General features: G+C 37.4%; 1 protein-coding gene across 2 annotated transcripts in view; it reads right to left on the bottom strand.

Annotated features, from left to right (window-relative positions):
• GREB1L (GREB1 like retinoic acid receptor coactivator) overlaps window positions 1-16,065 on the bottom strand; it is a 243,503-nt gene that overhangs the window by 127,016 nt on the left and 100,422 nt on the right. For both annotated transcript variants that reach the window (XM_019653872.1, XM_019653873.1), the window contains exon 2: window positions 910-1,017. The gene's annotated coding sequence lies outside the window, so the exon portion shown is untranslated. The remainder of the gene's footprint in view (window positions 1-909; window positions 1,018-16,065) is intronic.

The raw sequence follows: 16,065 nt of genomic DNA, 5'->3' as shown, positions 1-16,065 counted from the left end.
ACGCAACAGTTCTCTCTCTTGTCTCCTCAGCTCCCTCTCGGACCATTTTCCAGATGTTACAGGCCCAAATGTTAAGCCAATACTAGGTTTCAGGATCTACATGGTCACCATGAAGGAACAAACAGGGACCAGGCTGAAGTGGCAATGACCCTCTTGTTCTTTTTGGCCTCAAAAGGATACAACGGGTCATAAAAGAGGAAAAGATCTTTGGCCTCGCTTGGAAATGCCAGGCTACTTAAACACATTGAAACCTCCAAAAGGAGAGACAGTCTTGGGTTATGCTGTAACAGACAAGAGCTACCTAAAACAATACCCTTAAATGCTCAATTCTAAGCACAGTTTAGATTTTCTTTGACATAAGGGGGTGGAGAGGAAAAGCAGTATCACCTTTTTTCTTTTCTAAATTACAAGCATTCTAAAAATAGAAAAAAATATTTTTTTATAAAAATTTTAAAACATACATCTCAAGATAGTGTAGTATGATAAAGATTTTAAATATATGCAGTCATTATATATGGCTGGGGTTTTTCTGCAGAGGACAATAATCTAATAATAATAATCTCTTCTCAGACAATTTGAAAGATAAAAACAGAATCAACAAAGGGGAATCAAAATCAGAATTCTTATTATCCTAATTTAGGTACATAAGAAATGTAACACAGAGGCTGTTGTAGGAAAACCACTTATTGCTGAATACTTTTTTCCCTTTCTTTTTTTTTTTTTTTGGTGGAGAGGATGGGGGAGGGGAGAAGAAAGCGGAGGGGAGGAAACGGAAGGAGAGTTCATAGAAATATCTGGTTAATCAGTTTAAGGACCAAATATAGTAGCTTTATTTAAATTCTAAATATAACTTCATAAAACAAATTTGATCTTGAAAAATTTGGGGGGCATATTATAATTGTACAATACCTTGGTTTATTTATTAACATTTTTGAATCACGTTCATGATTAAGTTGGGATGTCAACACTTCAGGGAGCTTGTTGCCTAGATTTTACTTGTTTAAAGCTTTTTTGCACCTGTAAAAACATAAAAAATAAAAATATATACATAAAGATGAGTTAATTTCCAAATGCATTATAGTCCAGAATACAATAATCTAAATATCTACAATTCTACAAAAATTACAATTAGAAATGAATTTTCAAAGTCTTACACAACTCCATATATATCATAACTGGCAAATACAGATATTCCTCCTTCTTAAATACTCCCAAAATAATCACTCCTAATTATATACACTCAAAAATAATTTCTGTTCTTAAGATTTCCTCCCACTACGTGTACAATGACTAAATCTGTCAAGTCTGCCTTTTTGACAGGTGTTACCATAATGCTAAAAGCCCACAGACTTTTTTTTAATTTTTAGATATAAAATTAGTGGAAGATAATTTTCTTACTCTAAAGTTTGTATTTTATCATTGCTGATACTTGGCCAAAATTTATCTCTTCAAAGAACTATAAAAAATTTCAGATGTAACTAATATTAAATAAAATTATTCTCTACTTTTTGAAACTAATGCTTTAATAATTTTCAAGAAAGAATGCCTGGAAGAAGAAAAAGAGCTACTGTTTCCTACCCTTTTGAGTAGTGTATTCTTAGAAGAAATTAAATAAGTACAATTATATAACTGGTTGATAATTACATTGTACATATTAACCTGTTCTCTAGGTAGCTTACGGTCAATATAAACTACTGTATGGAAAAATATAAAATACAGTCATAAAGCATCAAATGAAATAAAAACTTTTGTCATTTATTTTTATATATAACTTAGAGGTGTTTCTACTCATTTGTTACTATGTTTAACAAGAAAACAAAAGAGGATTTTCCTAAAAATAAACTAATTACAATATGCATATTTATACCACTAAAGTATTTAAAGTAATATTAACTTGTTTTCATTTTACTCTCCTTTTTTGCCAAATTGGAAACAAAGAAAGAGAGAAAAGCACCATTTTAGGTTTTGAAACAAAAATCTTGATCTTACCTCTCTCTCAGAAGAATGTCTTTAGGCTAAAGAGTAATTAAAAATGCAAATCCCAGATTTTCAAACTCATGCATTTCCCACCCACCCACATACAAATAGACATCTTTTTGTAGGTCAGGAGTTTTGCTACCTACATCCAAACCCTGATTACCCCATATGTCAACAAGGTCAAACTGCATTACTGCCCATGAAACTATATGACTCCACAAGGACCTTAATGATTTTTAAAAAAGGTCAGTAATCCAATTCCAATAGCTTCAGAATCTAAAATTGCTAATTTTTGGCCACGTGCTGCACACTTCACCTGCTAGTAATGACATTTTTGTATTTTCTTCTAATTACACTCAAAGCTAAGACCTTTGGCCCAGGGCCACAGACCCCTATTTAGGCTGCACACATTCTCTTAAACGACCTGATCCTTTGTTGTCACTCTTACTGTTTCATCTATTATTTACACCCATAGAGAAGAATGATACTCTACCATTTGTATAGTTTACAGCTTCTAATCATCTTAATTTCTTTGCCTTTCAACCTGTGTTCTTTTTTATAGACGAATGCCGAAAAGTTTGACAAAATCATTTTTTTCAACTATACTTCCCCGCAACTGCTTCCCCTTTCCTACTCTCTAGCCAAGTTCCTTCCTGTTCCTTGTCTTACACACGGGGGACTCTGTACCAGTCAGGATTTACAAATTTGACTTTTGCCAACAAAATGACTCTCTAAATATAATAGACAACGTCTTCCTTGTCCTGACAGATCAATAACAATTATATATATTTTTTTCATCAAAGAGCCCATTAAATTAAGTAGAAGGGTACTTAAAATTAACTTAAAATCTGACCCCCAGCCTCCCTATGGCAACGGCATAGAATTTGCGGAATTGCCCTGCAAAAATATCAAAGAAGCTTCAGTATAAACAATAAGTATGTTAGTTATGTGGTTAAAACTTTTAAAACATTTTAATATCTATGGTTGCTCACAAGGAAAAACAAAGGAAGGAAAGAAAAAATAAAATATAAAGAAAATGTTAAAGATTTTTTAATCTTTACATGTTAAAAGACTACTAATTCTCCAAACAGCAACACCTTCACATAAAACATTCCATGTCATTGTAATTTCCCAACACATTTCCCAGACTTTTGCGTCAACGTCCAAACACATTTTACAAATTCAAAGCACAGAATTGTTTACCATGATGCAGATGTCCCCCTCAGATCACGATAGCCACCAAAAGACTCTGATTTCCAAGTTGTTTATAAAATGATATATGATCCATCTTTGCTCTCTCTTCCTCTATTGCTCCGCTTACTCTTGATTTCTAACAAACAGTATTTCCTTGTTGTCTGTCCCCTCTGCAGACCCTGAAGCCCCTTGTCTTTTCTTATTTTCACCATTTGCTTCAACCAGCAGTTCACTGGAGACCCATCCATCTTGTAATGCCTAAAGTGACAGATGCTCTCAGGAACCACCACACTGCTGAGTGAACAAAAGATAACATCACCTCTAGGAACTCCAGAGAGAAATACAACTGCAACCTTAAGACAGAGGCTGACTTGACAGACATTGGACCATAAACCTCTTCTAAGCAAAAAAGAAAACAATTGCCACACACACACAAAAAAATCTGACACAATCAAAGGCAGAAAAGAGTGATTATTTGTGGATTGCCTTTTCACTCTGTGGCTCAGTCCCCACCCCCACCCTCAATGCTTTTATATTGGGGCAATTCACTTGCCAGGAGGCAAGAGAAGTTCTTGGGAAAAAAGCCTTCCTTAAGTATCTTTTATTCAACAATATTGAAAGTGAAATTCATTCACACGTGTGTTTCAGTTAATCTAAGGCTTATGCTACAGCATTCTTAAACCTGACCCGTCCTGTTTGCATACAGGAATATCTGGACTCAGAAATGCTGACTCAATTCTGCTGTGAAAGGCATATGCATGCTTCACAAATTAAAAACACATTAGAAATTAAAAAGCAACGCGTGACACAAAGTCAACAATATGTGTAGCTCATAAAAGAGCTCACCATTCATTCATCAGACAACCTCAACTTGGGTTCAAAAGACAGTTAACAAGAGGATTCTGGGAAGGACTACAGATCTCTTTTCTAACAAAGGAAAGGTCATTTTAACATCTTCCAGCAACAAACTAATGACAGGGACGCTGTAGTTGCAGAGGACTCTGCTTGATGCTATCTAGAGTTTTTTTTTTAAGTATCTTATTTAGAATCTTCATGCAGCAATAGAAAAATTTAAACTCTAACATTTCATTTAATTTTAACTTTAACATTTAACATAAATACAGTGAAGGGGAATTTTTGAAGAACAAAAACAAAAACTGACTTGGAAGGCTATTAAGAATATTGTGTGATCAATGTCAATTATGGAGATTAACAACCCATTTTTATAAAAGGTATTAAGCACTACAGAGGACAATCTGTGATACAGCAACATATATTATCATTTTCAAACAGGGTAAATGATACAAGTATCCGTTAAATCTAAAATAAAGAGCCAAATGCTGAAGAAAAGTTCTGTCAACCATATTTCTAAGAAGAAATGTAAGCATTTACAATGGCATTTCTTTAATACAAATATTTAAATTTATCTTTAAAATTTTGCACAAAAATGCCTTTAAGTTATAATTATTTTCCTCTGGAGTCACTAGTGACTCATGTTCATATTTCTAAAACAATAAAATTTAAAAGATTTTATCTCCTGTATTTGAATTATTTGTGGAGCAAAAAAAATTTCAACTTGATAAATCAACATATCTCTTTCTTAACATTTTTCATGTCTCCTTTATTTCCTCAAATACTTCAGAGTATCTGTACAAATAAGATAGTACAAATATTTCACAATCTCAGAATTTTCTGGTTATTTTAACGCTGGCAAGACAGAATTCATACAAAAATAATTAAATGAATATGTACAGCTACATAACTCAATGGGAAAAAGATTAAATAATTATAGAATGCTTATCAATATATAAAGAATTTGTTCTAATATGGACTTGATCTTTAGCTAGACAGCTTTAACACAGTGATCCTAAGTAACCCCCCAAAACTCCTGATCCAAAAGTACCACATCCTGCAACACTCTCAAACTTTGGCATTAATACCAAGAAAAAGTAGTGACTTTGGAATGACAAGGCTCAAAGAAGACCCAATTAAATGACCTACTTTTAAACACAATAGGATTGATATGCATGCAGGAAAAGTACACCCCTGTGGAAAGTTCTTATTGCCTGATTGATCAAAAACAAAACAAAACTTTTCTTTTTTAAGGGCCCCTTCCAGATCACAGTCAGTGCCAGAAATCCACACAGGAAAAAAATCCATCAAAATGAAACTCTAAAAGGGTTTACCCTTCACCATCCTATTTGCACTTCAAAACCCTATAAGTCCTTTAGTTAAACCCCAGGGCTGAACCATTTCAATAATAAGAGAGGTGGCCAGTGGTGATTTATCTCCCATTTGGCCTCTGGACAGAGCTGTAATGTCTACGAAGCTTCCCTTCAGTGACTGGAAACCTCCCCCAAGTCTCACCCTTCATTTGTGCAGCTTTGGATCTGCAATAGCTTATAAGCAATTCATATGCCCCTTCAAATCAGATGCACCAACAATTTGTAACTCAAGGTTTGGGTACATTTTCTTGGCAATGCTTTCACAAAATGGAATGCTGCTGAGTAATCAGAGCATTGGAAATACCAGGTTAAATTTCAGGTTCTCTTTGTTATAAATTGAAGAAGAAAAGAAACTTCCCTAACTCTACCCTCTCTCTTCTCATGTGTTAATTGTTGTCAGAAATTCTTAAATTTTTTCCAATTCATACCTTGATATACTTTACATTTGGGGCCACATCAGGCAAATTCCTGCAGTGGTGTGCATCTAAATTTAAATCCTTGCACTGTAAAATATCTTAACAAATCCAAAAAAGTAGATTTCACAGGTCACAGGCTCCTGGGTCAAAGAGACCTTAAAAACAGATATCATAACAGTGTGACTCAACTGATTTATTCTACCCTTGTTATCAAATATGTGCTATAACTGTCATCACACACACTCACACAATTTTCCTGTAGTAAAACAAATGCCAAACAATGTAAAGTTATTTAAATTGAAATATAGGTCCCAGGAGTTATCAAACATAAAACACAAAGAAATTATTCCTTAACAATGGAGAGTATTTTATCAAAAGGCATGAATTCTCTATTTCAAAATTATGTTCATATGCTTAATAGTGTTGAAAGAAAATAAAAAATATAGGCTTCCTTTTCCCTACCTGTTCATTGTTTTCTATCTTCATTTAAATTAGAGAAGTTTGTTCTTCTAATTGACTTTTGATAAATTCCATCTGAATGTGACAATTGCGCTAAATGATTCCACTACAGTGACTGTAGTTTTACAAGTTGAAAATTTTCAAGCTATTTCACTAACCTCATATATTTAGACTCCACAGGCAAATATAAATTTAATTTAATGCTAATAGCAGTTAAAAAAATTTAAGAGAATAAAATTAAATATACATCTGATAGCTAAAAGTACAAAAAATACAAATTTTTATTATTTTATTTATTATTATTATTATTTTTGTAAAGATTTTATTGGGGAATTGGGGGAGGGGAACAGACAAGTTGCTGTCTTTTTGTTCTTCAGTCTAGTCGTGGAGGACATCGCTTCACTGACCCATGTTGGTATTATCATTGCACTCTTCCTGGGTGAGGCAGTTGGTTGCCGGCTTCTGGATGGCCGCACACGGCGGCTCTTGGCAGCTCACGCTGGCTGCCAGCCATTCACGGTAGCTTATGGCAGCCCACTGCAGCCTACGCTGTCGCCGGCGACTCACGGCAGCCCAGCTCCAGTTCAAGCTGTTGTTCACCATCTTAGATGTAAAGGGCGCAGGGTCACTGCCCTAATGTGGGATCTGAACCCGAGTCCTGCTGCTCAGAGCTGGCATTCCAAGTCAACTCTTAACCAACATGCCACTCGGCTGGCCCAATACAAATTTTTATTAATGAAAAGGAAAGAATGATTTATGTTTTTGGAGATATTTATCAATAAAAATTATATTTCTTCCATAAAAAAAATTATATTTCTTCCACTAACATTCTTATACCTCCTTAGCAAATATTTTCCATTTTCAGAGCTCCAATACCACAAATTCTAGAAAACCAATCCTCACAGCAAGTAACTTTATTGCATGCTACTAGGTCAATGAATTTCAGATATGTATTTGAGATAACATAAAAATTCAAACTGCATATATAAATCAGGAAAAATGGACAACTGAAAAAACCTAATGAATTTTTATATCACTGAAACAAACTTTGGCACTAATAATATTCAGGAAAACAGATTTCTTAATCTACTACATGACATTAAAAAAAGCTTTCCTCAGAGAATCAACAAGAATAATTGATCCACCACAGAGGAAATATTCAATCTTCATTAAATATTTATTCAGTGCAATAGGTTGTTAGGTCTATTTAGACTTCAAAGAAGAAATAGCGCCTGTCTGGTAGGAATCAGGTCTTGAGAGAATTGAATGGAGATGAAAAGCAGTTCCTCAAGACACAATACTACAAAAATGACAATGCTAAAATCTGAAGATGTGCTATGAAATGTGTATTATTATTTTGAAATCTGACACAAAGAAAGTGATACTTAAGACAGTATTAATTTTAACAAGGTTTGAGAGGGTGAGCAACCTGATTTCTTATTAATGCAGCATAATAAAATTTGGACATCCAAGATCTACAATTACTAACTCTTCTGCTTTGTAACTGCAGCCAAGTCACCTATCTTCTCTGGACCTGTTTCCTTAACCACAAAATGGAGGCTAAAAAGTAATATGTTTCTAGATAAAAACACTACGGTGGGTGTGGGGAAGAGATCCCATTCATAATAGCAACAATAAACATAAAACCAGGAATTACCTTAACCATATATATGTGATAAGATCATTTTTTTAAATTGCCAAACTTTATCTAGGTGATTTAGTGAAAATTTACACACACAGAGAAATATGACAGGTTTCTAAAGAGAAGCCTAATCTTTATAAAAATATCTGTTCCTCAAAAAAGATAATAATAAACTTAACAGAATTCCAATCAAAATATCAGTAGAATTTTGGGGGAGCATTATGAAAACATCCATAAATTCAAAAGAAAGATCAAAGAAAATATGGAAAAAAACTTTTCAAAAAGGGTAAAAGAGGAGGTGAGTCAAAATAAATGTTAAATCATATTATGAAGAAAGAGCTTTTGGCCATTAATCCATGTCACTAAATCCACAGAGCATTTTTCAATTCTCATCTAACATGTTTTCTTGGTAGATTTCTTGAAACTTCCTTTCCTTCCGCTAGACTTCATCTCACAACTTTTCTAGTTTTCCTTCTTCCCTATATACTGCTTCTCAGTTTCCTTTGCATCCCCATAATACACTACCCAGCAATGAAATGTTTAGTTTGTGGTAGCCTTCTTTCAAGACGGTCCCAATGATTCTCACCTCCTGTGAATCTCCTCCTCCATTAAATCAGGGCTGACTTGTGTGATCAATAAAATATTGAACAAATGACAGTGTGTGATTTCAGGAGTCATAAAAGATATTGCGTTTCTGCTTTGACCTCTTGGATCACTTGCTCTAAGAGAAGGCAGTTACCATGCTGTAAAGACACTCAAGCAGTTCTGTGGAAGGACCCTCAGGGTAGGAATTAAGGCCTCCTGCCAGAAGTCAGCACCAGCTTGCCTAATTGCTTTCCTTGCCTCCTTTCTGGAACCCTTCAATCACTTCTCTGCATTAGAGTGCAAATATAATCATGTCAACTCTTTACTAAAGCCCTTCATGGTTATATTGCTCTTAGTATAAAAATCAATATTGTAGAGATCTGGTCAAGACAGCAGAGTAGGTAAATGCTGTGCTTACCTCCTCTCACAACCACATCAAAATTACAACTAAACTACAGAATAACAATTATTGAGAATCTCCTGAAGTCTAGCTGAACAGAAGCCCTACAACTAAGGACATACAGAAGAAGCCACCTACAGACACAGCAACATGGAACAGACTGGTACCACACCGCAGGTGACCATTAAAAATTGCGAGGGATATCTTGGCTGCAGAGGGCCCCCCTGGAGGAGCAAGGAGAGCCAGCCCCACATGAGGCTCCCCAGCCCAGCGTTCCAGTGCCAGCAAGAGAAATCCTCATAACTTCTGGCTGTGAAAACCAGCAGAGATTGTAGCTGAGTGAGACAAGGGTGACTGTAGTCCCAGGCACTCCTCTTAAGGGGTCTGCACACAGATTTACCCATTGAGACTCACTACTCTGAGCTCAAGCTCTGGGGCAATACCTCAAAAGGCGCCAAGGACATACATAAGGGGAGGAACTGAGTTGTCTGGCTCCAAGGTGAGGGCTGAAGGAGCAGCTTTTTCCCAGATGGAGGAGCTGGTGGAAGCCATTGTTACTTGGTTGAGCCCTCCCTGCTTCCAGCGTGCACACACCAGTGGCCATCATAGCTGAGTCTCCATCAACCTGGCTAACACTGTTCATTTGCCCTGGTTCCCTGAGACCCCACCTCACCCAACTTTCAGGATCACCCAAGCCACTTTCAGTTGCTTTTCCGCGTAAACAGTCTGTCATGGCTCATGCTACAGACTTTCCTAAAATCTCTCAAAGGTTCACAAAACCCAAAAAAGCAGTATCTCTCTTTGGCGTGTCCCATACCTCTGGCTGAGCAGCCCCATGCCTGGAACTAGCAATCGCCAGCTTTGGTTTGCGGCTTGGCCTCTTGAGGCACCTCCAAGCCCAGTGCAGTCAGTGGCCATCTGCGGATTGCTTTGTGGCTCATGCCAGGTGGCTCTGGGCAGGGCGCAGGCTGTGGCTGAATTCAGTTTGCCATGGGGCCCCTCCTAGGAGGCCCCGGGATTGCATGGTTGGTTTCTAGCTCTGGAACCAGCTAGAGCAACACCCAGCAGACTCTGGGGAAGACACACCCAAAGGGCAGAATGGGCAGGCACTAGAGTCCTGCTAAAGTGAGTCCTGCTCTGTGGGGTCAGCCCTGCACAACAACTCCTCCACTGTAGTCACAGTTAGTCCTTGCAACCAATCATCCAAGGATTAGTACCTCCCACTGATATGCAAAGAGCAACCAAGGCTCAACTACAACAGGAGGGTACACACAACCCACACAAAGGATACACTTGGAGCACCCACCTTCAAGTGATGAAGGAGATTGCACCACTGAGCCCCACAGCACACCTACTATATAAGGTCACTCTACTGCTAGGAGACATAGCAGCCCTACTTAATATATAGAAACAAACACATAAAGGCAGCCAAAATGGGGAGAAAAAGAAACATGCCCCAAATGAAAAGAACATAACAAAGCTCCAGAAAAACAACTAAACAAAATGGAGATAAACAACCTAAAAGATGCAGGGTTCCAAACACTGGTTATAAGGATGCTTAATGATCTTAGGGAGAACTTCACCAAAGAGATAGGAAATATAAAAATGGAGATAGAAAACCTAAAAAAGAACCAGCCAGAAATGAAGAATACAATAACAGAAATGAAGAATACATTACAGGGAATCAACAGTAGACTAAATGAAGCAGAAGATCAAATCAGCCATTTAGAAGAGAATGTAGTAGAAAACACCCAATCAGAATAGGATAAACAAAACAGAATCCATAAAAATGAGGATAAGTTTAAGGGGCCTCTGGGACAACATCAAGCATATCAATATTCACATCATAGGGGTACCAGAAGGAGAAGAGGGAGCAAGGAATTGAAAACCTATTTGAAGAAATAATGACAGAAAACTTCCCTAATCAGGCAAAGGAAATAGACATACAAGCTCAGGAAGCATAGAGAGTCCCAAACAAGATGAACCCAAAGAGGCTCACACCAAGACATATCATAATTAAAATGTCAAAGGTTAAAGACAAAGAGAGAATCTTCAAAGCAGTTACCTATAAGGGAGCTCCTATAAGATTGTCAGCTGATTTCTCAATAGAAACTTTGCAGACCAGAAGGGACTGGCAGGAAATATTCAAAGTGATGAAGTGCAAGGACCTACAATCATGATTACTCTACCTAGCAAGACTATCATTTAGGGGCTGGCCGAGTGGCTCAGTTGGTTAAGAGCGCGAGCTCTGAGCAACAGGGTTGTGGGTTCGATTCCCACATGGGCCAGTGAGCTTCACCCAAGCTGAGCTGCTGCTGAGCTGCCAATGGGTGGCAGGATGGCTCAGCTGGTGACAGCATGTGCTCCTGACAACAAGGCTGCTGACTCCTGCATGGGATGGTGGGCTACAACTAAGATTGAACACAGCACCTTGAGCTGAGCTGCCTCAAGCTGCAGATGGGCGACCAAATGACTCAGTGGTTAGAGCATGTGCTCTTAGCAACAAGGTTTCTGGTTCAACTCCCGCATGGGATGGTGGGCTGCACCCACTGGCAACTAAAATTGAACATGGCACCTTGAGCTGAGCGGCCGCGAGCTGCCAATAGACAGCTGGATGGTGACTGGACTTTTACCTGAACTAGCTGCACCCTCCACAACTAAGACTGAAGGATAATAACTTGGTTGCTCCCCTTCCTCAATTCCCCAATATAATCTTTTTTTTTTAAAGACTATTATTTAGACCTGAAGGACAGATAAAGAGTTTCTCAAACAAGAAAAGGCTGAAGGAGTTCATCATCAGAAAATCAGTATCAGGAATCTTAGAGGAACTTCTTTAAAATGAAAAAAAAAAAAAAAAGAATCATAAAATGGCACTAACCACATATCTATCAACAATTACTTTAAAAGTAAATAAATTAGGGCTGGTCAAGTGGCGCGGTGGTTGGGGGCTGGCTTGGGACACCAGAGGGCCCTGGTTCGGATCCCACGTGTGAGGGCCAGTGACACTGCCTTCTACAGCTAGGATGCTGGGCAGCGGCTCAACCTGGAGCTGGGCTGCCGTGGGTCACCGGCGACAGCGTAGGCTGCAGCCCCTGTTGCAGTGGGTTGCCATGGGCTACCGTGAGTAGCCAGCAGCCAGCGTGAGCGGCCAGCAGCCACAGTGAGTGGCCGTCCAGAAGCCGGCGACTGATCTGCCTCACCCGGGAAGAGCGCAATGATGGTGCCAACTTGGGCCGGTGGAGCAACGTCCTCCATGGCTGGACTGAGGAACAAAAATGACAGCAGCTTGTCTGTTCCCCTTCCCCCAACTCCCCAGCGCTGTTCCCATTCCCCAATTCCCCAGTGGAAATCTTTAAAAAAAAAAAAGTAAATAAATTACATACTCCAGTCAAAAGATGGGGTGGCTGAATGGATAAGAAAACAAGGTCTACAAAAGACTCACTTCAGATCAAAAGACACACAAAGACTAAAAGTAAACAAATAGAAAAAGATATTTCATGAAAATGGAAACAAAAAAACAAAATAAGCTGGAGTAGCAATACTTATACCAGACAAAATAGACTTTAAAACAAAGCCTATAACAAGTGACAAAGAAAGACCCAGTAATCCCACTTCTGGGTATTTATCCAAAGAAACCTAAAACACTACTTTAAGGGGACGTGTGCATCCATATGTTCATTGTAGCATTGTTTACAATGGCCAAGATGTGGAGGCAGCCTGGGTATCCACTGATGGAAGAACAAATAAAGAGTAGGAGGTACATATATATAATAGAATATTGCTCAGCCAGGAAGGGAATGGGTTCTTGCCATCTGCGGTGGCATGGATGGGCCTGGAAGGTATTGTGCTAAGTGAAGCGCGTCAGAGAAAGACAGATGCAATGTGATTTCCCTTATATGTGGAATCTAAAGAACAAAATAAACAAACAAAACAAACAAACTCATAGGTACAGAGAACATTTGATGGGAGGAGGGTTAGGGGGTGGATAAAAAGGGGAAGGGATTAAAAAGTGCAAATCGGTTGTTACAAAGTAGTCATGGTGATGCAGGGTATAGCATAAGGAATATAGTCAATAATATTGTAATAATTATGTATGATGTCAGACGGGTACTACAATAGATTTATTGGAGTGATAGATGGGAGGATGCTTGGGGACCGGGTGAGAAAGATGAAGGCATTAAGAAGTACAAATTGGGGCCGGCCGAGTGGCGCATTGGTTAAGAGCTGGCTTGGGACGCCAGAGGGTCCCGATTTGGATCCCACATATGAGGGCTAGTGACACTGCCCTCCACAGCTAAGATGCTGAACAACAGCTCAACCTGGAGCTGGGGTGCCGTCAGTCGCCAGCGATGGCGTAGGCTGCAGCCCCTGCTGCAGTGGGTTGCCATGGGCTACTGTGTATAGCCAGCAGCCAGCGTGAGCGGCCAGCAGCCAGCATGAGCGGCCAGCAGCCGCAGTGAGCGGCAGTCCAGAAGCCGGCGACCGATCTGCCTCGCCCAGGAAGAGCGCAATGATGGTGCCAACTTGGGCCAGTGAAGCAACGTCCTCCACAACTAGACTGAAGAACAAAATGACAGCAACTTGTCTGTTCCCCTTCCCCCAATTCCCGAACACTGTTCCCATCCCCCCAATTCCCCAATAAAAATCTTTAAAAAAATCAATATTGTAAATATCCCTGCCCATCTCTCCAGCTTTATCTTGCACTGTTCTCTTCCTAAACGCTATGCTCCAGCAACACTGACCAACCTTTAAATACTTATGTTCCCTCTGCCCATAATACCACTCATACTATCTTTTACTTTTGCCTAGTTAAATCCCCTTCATTCTTTATATCTCAATTCAAGCATTGTTTCCCTGATCCGCTCAGCCCTTACAAAAAGCTCTCATAGAACCTTATTCGTCTTCTTCCTAACAATTCACTAAGCTGGATAATTTGTATCATCAACTGATTAATGCTTGTCTTCCCTATTAAATTCTACGATACATGAAGGAATATATTTTTCTGTTTTGCCTATTACTGAAATCACAGAGACTATTGTGGTGCCCTCCTACACAGTAGGCACTCAAAAATATTGTTTGAATAATTTAATAATTTTAAATGTAGGGCTGGCACAAGAATGAGAAGCTACTTGGTGACAGTCCCAAAACACTTATCTATAAGAATTATTATATGACAATTGAGGCACTATAAAACAATAAACTGAAGAAGAAATTATTCATTTAATGATACTGAAATAATGATGAACAATTTAAAAAGTAACAGCTAATAAAAAACATATATTAAACACTAGAAATAAATTAAAGAGAAAAGATTAAATATCTATACCTAAATTCATTTCATGCCCACTCACATCAAACCATATAAAAACTAAGAGAAAACAGAATTAAATATTTATTATACTGATATTTATCATGTATCAAGATTTATTATGATATCATAGTGAGAAACTAGCTTTCTAAGCCTAGAAATCACAAAGGATGAGACAGACAAATTTGATTAGGGAAAACATAAAACTTCTATATTTTAATAACTGAAGTAAATAAAAAGAAAGAACAATCATCTAAGAAAAATGTCTCCTAGCTAATAAAAAGAGTTAATGTCTATTATGATTACGATAAAGTGAAACATTGATTCCCCCACCCCTGGGAACAACCTAATATGCCATCAATAGGAAAACAGTTAAGCACATTATAGTAACTGTGATAACCACTATCATTTATTGTGTACCTACTATGTACCTCACATACATCACCTCATTTAACCCTCACAAATCCATCCATAATGGAAAACTATGAAGCTATAAGAAGTATATTTATGGCATAGAAATATATTCATAATATGTGAAATGGAAAATGTTATAAAACAATATGGTTACATGATTTTACACAAAACAATAGGTAATATACAGCATGGTGACTATAGTCAAAATACTGTATTGCTTAGTTGAAAGTTTCTAAGAGAATAGATTTTAAAAGTTCTCAACATAGAAAACTAACTGCGTGAGGTGATAGATGTGTTAACTAATCTGATTGTTGTAATCATTTTGCAATATATACAAATGTGCTATACACCTGAAACTAATATAATGTTTTATGTCAATTATACCTTAATAAACAAAAAAGAAGCAAACCAACATGGTCTCATTTCTATAAGAAAAAAAATACATAATAACCTGGAAAGATAAAGAGATAAATTCAAAGTGAGATATAAATCACAAAACAGTGGGTGATGTGATTGTAGAATGAAACTTTTTTTCTTTATGCTTATCTTTATTTTCCAATTTTCTACAATGGAGCTACTTTAAAATGTAATACACATTGCAAATTTAATTAAGCCCTAGATCCTTTTATTATTATCATCATCATTATTACTATCTTTATTGACTTTGAACATTTGATAGTTGTGAAACATTGACTTTCTTATTTGACAAGTAGTACCTTTTCTCACTGTAGGCTTATTGTAGGTGATAAATACAGTTTATGCATGTGCACATTGTAAAGACTACAAAAAAATACAACTTGCTTTTAATACCCCTGCATATACATTTTTATTATCATAAGCAGTGAATTTTAAAATTTATTTATAAAGCTCGGCTGTGTGGAGCTTTGAAAAAATTCTCCATGACGATGTAGGAAGTAGTCCAAACTGATAACTCTTAACATGCAATACAAATTTCACAACCTACTGTTTGGCAACTTTCATTATTTTTCTATGCCTATTCAAACTTATTTCCCATTATACTCCAATATGAAACCTGTTCCTATCAATTTGATTTTATTTCTGTTCCCTACAATAAGACCACCCCTCTCTGTGCCTTTGTTCAAGTTATCTGTCCCATTCCTCACTTATCTTTTCAGCCAGTCTTAATTCTCTTCTTACTCTTACTTTTATCTTTATTATTATAACCCTCACAACACCAAGCATGGTTCTGAATGTATGGCTGGTACTCAAATAATGGTATCACAAGTATTTTCAAAGTAAAACTATCAATATTGAATCAGTATGAAAGCTGTGTTTCTATAGGTATTTAAAACAGAATATTTCTATTTAAGGATTAAAAATTTTTTTCCTTTTATTTTTTTGCATCGAGTGTTTGTGTGTGTGTGTGTGTGTGTGTGTGTGTGTGTGTGTGTATGTGTGTGTGTGTGTGTTTCTATTGGGGAATT

Source organism: Hipposideros armiger, unplaced genomic scaffold (assembly GCF_001890085.2).
Source record: "Hipposideros armiger isolate ML-2016 unplaced genomic scaffold, ASM189008v1 scaffold_209, whole genome shotgun sequence".
Lineage (NCBI taxonomy): Eukaryota > Metazoa > Chordata > Mammalia > Chiroptera > Hipposideridae > Hipposideros > Hipposideros armiger.
This window is presented reverse-complemented; position numbering and strand designations above follow the sequence as displayed.